Here is a 12,408-nt window from a genome sequence, read left to right as displayed (position 1 = left end):
ACTCGTCAGCTCATCACCCACCTGTTGCCTATCTGCTCGTTTGGACTGGTACAAATTGACTCACAGACCATTCCTCAGGGCAAGTTCGTGCCGTCACCACCCCAGTGGACTCTGTTGCCATCTCCTGCAGCTTTTTGTTCCTTGTGTGGACATTTCCTTGTGGACTCCTCGTGCTTCTTCCCGAGTGACTTTGTGAAGACTCTTAAACTACGCCAAGTGTTGGCTTCCACGATACCTGCCTGTTGTCGTGCTATTGGGGTCACATCCAAACCCTAACAAAAACAAGTTGTCTTTACCAGGTTAGATTTTTTTTTTTAAACAGGCTGACATAAATGTAATCTTTTAACGAAACTTTACATTTTACAACAGTTCACATTTTACAACAGACACAAACACCACACAGATACACACACGCTTGTCTGAGGCTGAATCTCTTTTTGATTGACAGTAAAATGAGCCAATCCCCTCCTTGACAGACCAGCATCCGCCACTGCTATCTATCTATCTATCTATCTATCTATCTATCTATCCATCCATCCATTTCTGGATGCTACAATAAACATCTGATGTGCCTTCACAGTTGACATAAACAGTTTTCTTCTTTTTCCATTCCTGTGAGTTCATTCCGAGGCGCTGCTCACGGTACTACCGTTCACATTTGTGGCATTTGAAAAATTCAAACACATGCATTACAAAAATATGTACTACAAAATTATGCGTAGAGCAGCTTTCAACCAGGATAACTCGATAAGTTGTTTTTAAAATTCTATATTTAATTTTTTCCCTTACTTTGAACTAATCAAATTTTAATGGAGTATGCAGACCATCCATCCATCCATTTTCTAATCCACTTATCCTCACGAGGGTCGCAGTTATTTCACCGTCGTAGGAACGGCATTTCCTCGAAAACCGAGGCGAACCTTCTGCACAGCACAGCTTTTTTTTCCTTTTTTGTGGGCGCCACCTATTTCGCTTTTATTCTTTTACTCTGAAAAACGTGGACGGAAGCGTAGCATTTCAGTTTGATGGAAGCGCCAATTAATAAAATTGATTGACGGCAGTGAAGAGAAGCTGCTATCGTCGCACTTCTCCAAGGTGAGCAACAGCGGAGTTCTTTGTTTCCTGACCCAGACCACCTGCAAGTGGAACAGAAACTAGGTAAGTGACAACGTCTGGAAACCTTTGAAACAGTTAAATCTGTATTGTAGTTTCCCCCGCGATAAATTCTACTCTTATTTTTTAATCATACATTCTTTTGAAATTATGACTGTTTGTTAATGTCCATTTGGCGAGAATGGTTTACGTTGTTTAGGTTTCATGAAGGCAAGTGTGGCGTTTCATACAGCACCAAATGACTTTTACAACACGCAGGTGTTAACTTCGATTAATTGTTGCATCTCAGTCCCACACAATTATATTCATTAAACACGAAAATATTCACTAGAAAATCTTTTTTTTTAACTCATTATTGATACCCCTTTCCCCTATCTTATTTTTCATTTTACTCGGGGCAAACACATTGTTGTGTTTAATATATTACTATTGTGTGTATCCAGTGTATATACATGTTTTTTGCCAAGGTGTGTTCAGATTTTATAACGGTGTTTTCACCATTACTGGCGTCTGGCACTGTTTATTATGATTCACTTTGATATACTAATTGCCGATGGTGTCACAAAACAATATAAAGTCAAATGAAAAATGTATACCAAGGAGAGATTATATTTTGGGTTATTTTGTTGACAGACATCGTTGTAGAATACAGGTACTCGATGTACAGTGTTATTATAGATGCTCTTAAACTCCGAATTTCATGAATTTGTCAAGGAAAATAACGTCCGCCAATAACAAGCAAAACTCATGTAGATACAAGACTGAAATGTCTCTAATATTAGATAACTTTATTTAATATTAGCATTTTTAGTACAAATCCAAAATGCAGGAAATGTGTTTCCTCACAGAGCTGGTGTTATATCTGGTTAAGTCTAAGCCATTTTTCTTCATTAATTAACCGATGGTGATCATTAATGGTTTAGTGCGGGGGTCGGCAACAAGCGGCTCTGGAGCCGCATGCGGCTCTTTAGAGTCCCCAGTGGCTGCCTAGAGGTTTTTCAAAACTTTTTGAAAATGGAAAAAGATGGGAGGGAAATATATTTTTTGTTTTCATATGGTTTCTGTCAGAGGACAAACATGACACAAACATGAACGTTTTCCAATGCTGTAAAAATGTGTCAAATAAATATTAAATGTCAACAAATATTTGCGTCATAGCCTGCGACAAGTTTATATAAGCAGGGCGGGATGCCAATCAGGGGGCTGTTGGAAATAAATAAATAAATGCTGCCTCTCATGTACAATTCATCGACGGTACTTGCTAAGAATGGTAATCTGGGTGGCCAAGAAAAGGATTTTTAAATGGTACACGTGAGCTACGATGGTTAGCACGCTGCGAAAGTGCGTCCCGTGCGTCCTTCATCTTGGCTGTTGCTCATTACGGCATGCGTGTGTAAGTATGTCCATATGCGCGTGTGTGCGGTAAGGGTCGATCGCGGGAGGTTGGTTGCTCGAAAAGTAGATCTTCCGTCAAAAAAGTTTGGGCACCCCTCCTCGACAGGATGAACTGCACGGGGGAAAAAAACTTTTAATCGTGAATGCTCGTTGTGTATTCGTAGCCAACTTTGTCATGTTGATAGCAGGCTAATATTGCTCATGATAAGGCTTTTTATTTTTTGCGGCTCCAGACATATTTGTTTTTTGTTTATTTTGGTCCAATATGGCGCCTTCAACATTTTGGGTTGCCGACCCCTGGTTTAGTGGTTCAATAGCTGACTTGGATGCAGCTGATTCAGGATCATTTCCCCCTCAATATCCCAACCACGATCACCTCATGATCGATTGGTAAAGAGTCCTTTGCGGCAATCAGTTACTTCAACCTTGATGAGGATGATTGGTAAACAGGGATGGCAATTTTCCGCGGATACGCGGAAATCCGCCGTTTTATTTCTTAAATTGATCATTTTTGTGAGTCGTCTAAATCCGTTGAGAAAATTTTAGAGGGGGTCAGGTACCTTATCGTCGAGTTTTCACGAGCTCTCCCGATCAGTCTTTCCATCTTCCGATTGTAAACAGCCCTGCGATTGGACGTGTATCATGTCTTACTTGTTGTGATTGGTCGCCCCGTCCAGGCCACGCTCCTTTTCGCTTTTTTCATCACTAGCCATTGCCATCCCTGGGTAAAGCGATAAATAGGGTGAAAGGATAAATGGATTCTGTTCAAGTGGACCCTCCAAATTCAATTCCCCTCGTGAATATGACACTTGTCAGAACTGCAGCTTATTCGTCGCCACAAAGACGATGGTTATTAACTTTGGAGCGAGTCCGCAATGTGTTTCGTCGCACTAGTAGCCAGCTGAAGCTGTTGCTAACTAGCACCTTCTGCGTGAGTAGCACGGAGCTTCTCCTCAATCTCTGACAACCCGCCATAAGTGACGTGAGCCCAGCAAAGCTATTTGTGATCATCTCGGTGGTTCTTCTTATTCTGCTACTCTCGTTTGACAGTTGTCTTTACGTTTGAGTCTCAATTTTGCTATTCATTGTGCATTAATGAGGGGCAAAATATTCATTTTGACCTGCAAATCGCGGTGCAAAATTGCCTATTTCGTTTATGTACGGTATGTCATCCTCCCACTGGATGACGTAGGGAACTATGTAGTGACCAAAACGTACCCAAGTTGGAGCGATCAGCGGGCGATCAAGGCAGCTGCTTAAAAAAAAAAAATTGCCTGCGTATAGAAAACGTGTTTCCAAAGAATTCATTCATTCATCCATCTTCCGAACCGCTTTATCCACACAAGGGTCGCAGGGGGTGCTGGAGCCTACCCCAGCCGTCTTCGGGCAGTAGGCGGGGGACACCCTGAACTAGTTGCCAGTCAATTGCAGGGCACACAGAGACGAACAACAATCCGCGCTCACACTCACACCTCGGGACAATTTAGAGTGTTCAATCAGCCTGCCACGCATGTCTTTGGAATGTGGGTGGAAAGCGAAGTACCCGGAGAAAACCCACGCTGGCCCAGGGAGAACATGCAAACTCCACACAGGGAGGCTGGAGCTGGAATTGAACCCGGCACCTCTGCACTGTGAAGCCGACGTGCTAACCACTGGGCTACCGGGCCGCCCCGTTTAGTTCATGTTCCCCCAAAATATGAATGAGTTCATTAATTTTTATTTGTTGAACTTGTTTAGGTAAAACACTGCCTATTTCATTTTTTTTCCCCCCAGTATGATTTTCGCCGAACTCTGTTTTGTAGCTGATCAGTTTCAGAATATTCTATTAGAGCTGCAACTTTAGAAGGTTAACTGGATAAATCGGCAGTCAAGAAACGATTGCGGTGTACCCGCTGGCCTGAGAGAGCACAGGGAGATTTATGCAGAAAAAGTTAAGTTACTTTGGACATGTCACGTGAAGTCATGTGCGCACAATGGGTTCCGAAAAAGTGTCCTAAATGTCCTTGATATCATTTGGGGAAAAAGGGAGAACTTTCTTAATGCAATCATTTGGTGTATAGTCGTCTCCGCGTTTCCTGTAACACACCGGGGACATCTAATGATAATGCCCCGGTGCTCTTTTCAAGTTTCTCCATTTAACAAGATTAAAGTCGCAGTGAAATACAAAGCAGATGTTGAGCCCCTCACATCCATTCACCAACCGTTGCTCTGACACTGCAGGCCCTTCCCCGTGTGGGTGGTCTTCCGTCACATGTTTTGATTGTGTTCCTGCAAACCATCTAAGCTTACAAAATCAGCTGGTCTGCTGATCAACTGGTTTGTGTGGTTGTCTTGTAGTGGCAAAAGTAGATGACAAGATCAAATGACAGAAGTCAAAGCTCAAACTCCCGTGATCGTCGTCCACAGAGCATAATTGCCGCAGTCATTTTTCAAGGTTTTTGCAAAGACAAGAAAAACCACAACTTTTACAACACACATTTATTGGCAATTACGTGGCTGACCATGGTGGGATCTTGAGCCTGGATTTATGGCTTTATTCATCTGATCTTGTCATCTACTTTTGTCGCTACAAGATAAAGACACAAAAAGGGATATCTACAGAAGATCTTTCCAAAGGAGCATGTCATCTTATTTTCAAGAAGTTTTTGTTGTCAAAATATTTGGGCTGTCAAATGATTGCATCTTTGAAAGTAATTCACTGCGCAATTTTCCATAATAAATTGTGATCGATCACATTTTTCTACTTCTACTATTTCCTACAAAACTTGTAAAACACATTTACCTGACTAAAATCTAGGAAAGAATCATCAAATGGAATGCATTTATAGATTCACAGACTATTTTGATAGCCTTCTTTGATCCTTGAATACAAACACTCAACAGAATGATCAAGATGGACTCGACTCAATGTTGCCAAATCACAAGAGCGTTCGGCAACACGATGCTTCGGAAATGGGAGCCAGTCATTCTGAACACCGTGGCCGCTGTCGTAGAAGCCAGCTAGCAGGACTGTTTTCCACATGCTCAACTTGTCATCTCAGCGCTGAAGCAGCTGTCCGCTGGAATGATGGTGACAGAACACCGCTGCCTGTGCGGTCTATGCTTTGTCCGAGACTTTCATCCCCTGCATGTACGTGCGCAATGCTTGAATGTGAAAGATAGCGGTGCAAAGAAATGCGGGAGCACTTGGACAGGGTGAGCCTTTTAGTAGGAGGGAGATTGTACCCTAGCTGAAACAATATCTCACAGTTGCGTTTCATGGTACAGTTTGGTGGTATGCGCACATTTTATTTTCCTCTGTTGATTTTTTAAAATGTATGTTTGAATGCAAGAATATGGAAATAGGAAGCACATTTTTGTTCCGAATCTAAAACCCAGTGGAACTAGTGTCCATGCCTTAAAAACAGTGTTGCATAAGCACACATCCAACACACTTGCAGTCTTAAAAAAAACAGCAACAACACAATTGAACTGCAAGTGGGCTTCTTGCATTTAGCTGCAATGGTGTTGAATAGCACCAGTAAGCAGAGTGGAACTGTACAAGGCATGTTAAATAATATTTACATTTTGCCAAAAGCAGCTTACAGGTTAACGGTCTTCACATTGGTAAGATAACATGGAAGGTTTTTATTTTTGGTTTGTTGCAAAGAATTGTTGCTGCTGTAGCATTGCCCTTCCGTTGAAGACTTCTTAGAAGAATGGCTTTGTGAGTGATTGTCAACCCCTCGCCCCCTTTGTTTTTTTTGTTGTTGTTGTTTTTTTTTTTACTCTCACGACTCTCTTTTCACTGCTCTCAATGCCTGTGTGCAGATTCTCAGTCATGATGACAAGTAGGTACACAGATTTGAATTAGAAAACAAATACAAAAACGTGAATCATGAGTCACGCAGCACCAAAATGTTTATTTCATTATGTCGGCTTGGGCGAATCGCAGGACAGTGCATAGGAACAAAAAAAAAAAACAACAACAACAACAAAAAAACCCCAGTTGATTTGAATGGAAGTAATGTGTTTTAAAATAATGCTGACTTTACATGCTAACCTGATAAACTGAATAATACTTTTCATGTTTCTGTATTTTTGGGTCCCAAAAGTACAAATAATGTCATACTTGAAAGACAGAGGGGTGAAAACGTGCTGGGCGGTGAAAAAAAATTCTTAATTTCAGCGTGCAATTTTTATTCATTTATTTTTAGGTAAAAATCAAATGTCTGACGTAAGCGTTAGTCGCATGATGTTTGACCAACAGGGAATATTTCCTGCCGAGAGGAGGCTGATGACATCTCCGTCATGTCAAAATTCTTAACAGCTCAACATTAACCAACTGGAAAGGCAGAGGCGGCCGCACTTCAAACAAGACCCACATGCCAATGCTGAGCGTGCTATTTTAAGTACGTGATTCATAATTCAGCACTCCCAATGTTAAAGCCTTTGATACAACTTGTTCTTTTGTGCAAAGTCGTCACATGTACAGTGAATATAATCATTCTGCACATCCCTGTTCCGATGCGAGGTTCTTGCATCATAAAAAAAATGAGACTGAGATCATTCATTTCAAAACTTTTTCCATCATTATTGTGACCTGAAATCAAACAACTGAGTTGCAAGTGAAACCAAACAATTGAGATGTTGTGTTTGCACAGGTATGCACACCTTCTGGGGATGTAGATGTGTTCACAATGAATATTCACACTCATGTTAAAGATGAGTCCACACACCTTGCCATCATTTAAAATTCCTCTGATTACTCCCTAATGAAGTTCAGATGTTCTAGTAGACTTTCCCTGACATTTTGTTGCCTTCTATCAGAGGCCTCGTGGTTTTGTGCTCTTTGGAACTGTTCCTAATTCCCTCCACTTTGACTAAGAAACAATGGCTGGAAAGGATGCCGTCATCTTACTTAACTGAAGTATCGTGCTCTTTTGGTGATTTTATTTATTTGTATATTTATTTGTTTATTCATTCATTTATATATGAATGTATTTATAAAAGGAAAACGATTCAAAGCCACCTGACTGTTTTCCCTCTAAAGCTAATATCTGGTTGCACCACGCTCAGCAGCAACAACTGAAATCAAGTGTTTTCTTGAACTAGCCATGAGTCTTTCACATCTCTGTGGAGATATTTTGGCCCACTCTACCTTGCAGAATGGTTTGAATCCAAAAACACTGGAGGGTTTTTGGGCATGAATAGCATTTTTAAGGTCATACCACAGCATTTCAATAGGATTCAAGCCAAAACAGGCCGGCTGTTCACCGTTGTTCCATGTTTTTTCCCATTTGTGGATAATGGCTCTCACTGTGGGGTAGTCCTAAAGCTTAAGAAATGGCTTTATAAACCTTTCCAGACTGATAAATGTCAATTACTTTTTATTCATCTGTTTGTGAAGTTCTTTAGCTTGTGGCATATTGCTAAAGAAAGTGGCGGTAGGGCGGCACGGTGGACAACTGGTTACCACGTCGGCCTCAGAGGTACGATTCCGGCTCTGGGCTCCCTGTATGAAATTTGGATGTTCTCCTCGTGTCTGCTTGGGTTTTCTCCAGGTACTCCGGTTTCCTCCCTCATTCCAAAAACAGGCAGATTAATGGAACACTATAAATTGTCCCTATAGGTGCAAATGGTTGATTTTCTATGTGCGCCCTGCGATTGGCTGGCAACCGGTCCGGGGTGTACCCTGCCTACCAACACACCAGCAAGTCCACCTCTGAACGTAACCCCCCCCCCCCCCCCCCACTGCCCCTCTCCTCAAAAGAAAAACAGTTTATTTAGTGGACAAATCAAAGTCCGGATTTGAATCCAATTGAGATGCTGTGGTGTGACCTTAAATGGGCATTTCATGTTAGAAAACCCTTAAATACGGTGGAGTTGAAACGATTGTGCAAAGAGTAATCCCAAATTCCTCCACAGCAATGAAATACTCTTCACCAATTACAGTATTGCAAACGCTTGATTTCAGTTATGCTGCCAAGGGTGACACAACCCGTGATTAGATATAGGGGGCAATTACTTCTTCACAGAGGTCAGAAAGGTTTGGATTTGTTTTGAGTTTTGATAAATTAAATTGTCATTTGAAAACTGCATTTTGTATTTCCTTGGAACAACTGACATTAAACCACTGTGCTAACATTTGTAAAAGGCACCATAAAATCACCGTTGGGGATGTTAATCTTATTGACCTGCCACGTACCCAGCAACTACTAAAACATGAGCAACACCTGAGAACGACGTTCCTGAAATAATTTCCCCTGCATCCAGTATGTCACGCATACCTTCATAGTAAAAGATTGTATGTGAATCTCCCTAATGAACACAAGCTTTAAGGCTCTGTTGTTTTTGGGACATTTTAGCATGAAATTTTGACAAGATGTGGATTACAGCATTTAAATGAAGGTTGTTGGATGTCTCACAGGAGCCATCCCAAGAGAAAAGCATCCAAACTGCTTCACTGCACTGTATGAGGCAGGTGGCTTGATGTCATCTCCAACTGATAAACACCATCAGGCCTTAAGTGCACAGTTGGTCCGCTTCACACCCCCGCTGAGGGCCCCACTCGCATTCAGATGCCCACTTCACTAGCAGCCAATGTCTCTCCATGTGTGAGCTGATCCAACAGGCACACATTGCCATAGTCACTTCTTCACAAGTGACAACAACTGTTGCTCGCTGTGTCATCATGCATTTGCCTGTCTCTTCGCATTAACCTTTTCATGCACCCTGTAACCTGATAACATGAAAAGCTGTCCATTGTAGTAACCATTGTCCCCGAAAGGGTCAAATGAACAGTGGAAGTTTTATGTCATCCAAGCTGAAAATACCCAAAGACCCCATCTGCACCACACTCAGAAGTGAAATCATTTGTACTAAAATTCACACAGCAGCAGTCTCTATTCTGGTGTAGTCCCTCAACATTTTAACCATCCATGCTATTGTTGAAAACCTCGCTGGAGAAACCTGGTTTTGAATATGGTGTGCTGTCAAATATTTGAGCTATTTCCAAACTGCCTTTTATTGAAAAAAAAAAAATCTGGAAAAAGTGGTGCACACAAATCTTTTTGGGATAAACATAAATTCATGGAGGTTTTCCAGTCAGTTTTTAAGACGTTGCATAGCAGCGAGTCAGCCCTGTTCCGGGTTTTTAATGACATCCTTCTGGGGAATGACACTGGGGGACACTGTGACTGTGTCCAAATTCACAAGGATGGGTCTCCCGAAGGCTGCATTGGTCGGCACTTTCCAGCGCGTCTCGACTACAAATTCATGCGGCCTTCAAAATCTGACGACGGGCCCTGAGCAAAGCACACTTTTGTAAATAGCCACATTGCACCGCTCTCAATTACCTATGTGTCATGTGTTTCCGGTGTTCTTTTTCTCCAAAATGTATTTTTGGCCTGAATAATGACCATCACCATTTGGTTGTAATGGCAGTGTTGATTTTCTTTTTTTCAATGCCATATTCAAGAATTCAAAGTGTGTCTGTGCGTGTGTGGGGGGCATGTCACATTAATCTTTTTCATGGAATTGTTTTAAAAATAGTGTCAGCTTACTACAGTTTGCTCTTGTTTTGGTTCTGAATTTGGAAATGGGATTCAGTGCAGGGGTGGATCTAGTCTAGTGAGATACAGGGGCGTCGGCCACCCTAAAATCTTACAAAATCCTGAACAGTTTGCCTTATCACCTTTCACAGAAACCTGCTATGTAATAGTTTTCCGAAGTAACTAGAAAATGTTCACAATATGTATTTGCTTGCTTGACTCATTTTAGCATGTTTAATGGATTAAAGTTGAAGAATTGCCGTTGTAAGTTGGGTAAATTGCAGTTGTTTTTATTTTAGAAATTATGTGGTTGATTACACAATTCTCTATCCCAAAAACAAAATGCATAAACAATGCAGCCAACAACATTTTCTAGAGCAGTTTAGTATATACAATCCAAATATGTCTTTACTTTTTCCTCTTTATTCACCAGTTTTTTTTTGTCATTTGACTTATGTTGGAGGAATCTATGAGCAAAATTGTATCATGTTTAAAGTTTCATTTAATCTGGACACATCTAAACGTTTGGGTGCGTATCCAGCACCCCCAAATTCCTGTGCACAAAGCCGGAGGGCTGTTGAAGTCCACAATTAGCACGTCAATACAGGTGGGCGATCACGGGGGAGAGGGCGAAACTCGGTCACAAAAGGGGAATGAATAATTCGGGAACAGCGGTTGAGCAACAAAAGACGAGTTGAGAACACCCGTCGCGCCCAGGCGACATTGGCCATCCGCAAAGTCTGCAACATGTTAATTCGATGTAGACCAGACAGAAAAGGCGCCAACGTACTGGTGGTTCAATGTTTAAAACAGGTAACCAATCACTACCGAGGGGCCGGACCGGGGGTGCGGTATGCAAATATCGGGGGCAGTGTTTTCCTTGTATGTTACAATAAAAGTCTGAATTGGCGGGAAGGGAGCTCGAGTGTGATCGCGGAGCAACTAACCGTCGTTCGCTCTCAGAGATCCGCTCCCGCCGATATTGAAGACAATTTTCCTGTGTGCCGAGTCATTTCTTTAACTTTGTCCGAGAAAATCTCTGACAACTTACTTTTTTAAGAGCAGGAATATTTGGATGAAAATCTGACTTTTGTGCAGTTGTAAAGGATATTAAAGCAGTGTAGCGGTAGAAGAGTATTTACTTGTCATTCAATAATGAAGATATTGGGTCAGTTAATTACTTGACGCACATGAACCTTTGCTCAGTTTTTCCATGTAAATGGATAGATTGTTCCTGCACTTCCCACACACACATATATTGTGCGTGTGCGTGTGTGTATCAGTGGCGGATGCTGGTCTGGGGAAGCTCAATTTCGGGCTACATCATAAAATGTGTCCGTTTCTTTATACGGGAATTCTACTCTCCGTTCCTTTTCAAGAAAATGATCTGTGTAATATAATTAATTACACATATAATTTGTAATCTGATATCTGATATATACATACACACCAGAGGTGATTGCTCTAAGACTGCAAGGGAAGCTCAGCTTCCCCTAAAATGTCCAAAAATAAGTGATCAAATATATGTGTGTACATACAATTGTGTGTACATGTCATTGACTAAATATGCGCTACAACGCGCTCAACTTTTGTTTTGAATCAGCTTCTTACGACTGGTTACGACGCGACTCTCTTCTCATTCATTCCCGCAGCTTCACTGTGCTTGAAACTGTGTGGACGCGGACGCTGCGCGTCGAGAAAGTTCAGTGTAGGTTGTCCCAATGCATTGAAACGAGACGATTAATTGGTTAAATGCTGGTTGTGTCCCGCCCATCGGACGCTCAGCTTCTCTGCATAATGATTGAATGATCTGTCTGAGGCGGAATCTCTTTTTGATTGACAGCGAAATGAACTGATCTTTTGGTGTCGGCATCCGCGGGAGCATTTTTCAATTCTCATTCTGTTCTGAGGGGCGGTCCGGTAGTCCAGTGGTTAGCACGTCGGCTTCACAGTGCAGAGGTACCGGGTTCGATTCCAGCTCCGGCCTCCCTGTGTGGAGTTTGCATGTTCTCCCCGGGCCTGCGTGGGTTTTCTCCGGGTGCTCCGGTTTCCTCCCACATTCCAAAAACATGCATGTCAGGCTGATTGGACGCTCTAAATTGTCCCTAGGTGTGAGTGTGGGCGTGGATGGTTGTTCGTCTCTGTGTGCCCTGCGATTGGCTGGCAACCGATTCAGGGTGTCCCCCGCCTACTGCCCGGAGATGGCTGGGATAGGCTCCAGCACCCCCCGCGACCCTAGTGAGGATCAAGCGGTTCGGAAAATGGATGGATGGATGGATTCTGTTCTGAGTTGAACTGGAGACTTCTTCTAATCATCTGAGCGACACTCTCTTTGTTGAAAACGACTAGCGACAAATCAATCTTTCAT

The 12,408-nt window shown here is 42.2% G+C and overlaps 1 protein-coding gene across 3 annotated transcripts in view; it reads left to right on the top strand.

Annotated features, from left to right (window-relative positions):
* The first annotated feature begins 1,067 nt into the window (after positions 1–1,067).
* Positions 1,068–12,408, top strand: part of LOC147207205 (tetraspanin-18B-like) — a 20,828-nt gene continuing 9,487 nt past the window's right edge. For all 3 annotated transcript variants that reach the window (XR_015100581.1, XM_086108175.1, XM_086108174.1), the window contains exon 1: positions 1,068–1,158. The gene's annotated coding sequence lies outside the window, so the exon portion shown is untranslated. The remainder of the gene's footprint in view (positions 1,159–12,408) is intronic.

This window comes from Hippocampus guttulatus, chromosome 3, assembly GCF_054856545.1.
Source record: "Hippocampus guttulatus isolate MCC_2025c chromosome 3, RoL_Hgut_1.0, whole genome shotgun sequence".
Taxonomy (NCBI): domain Eukaryota; kingdom Metazoa; phylum Chordata; class Actinopteri; order Syngnathiformes; family Syngnathidae; genus Hippocampus; species Hippocampus guttulatus.
This window is presented reverse-complemented; position numbering and strand designations above follow the sequence as displayed.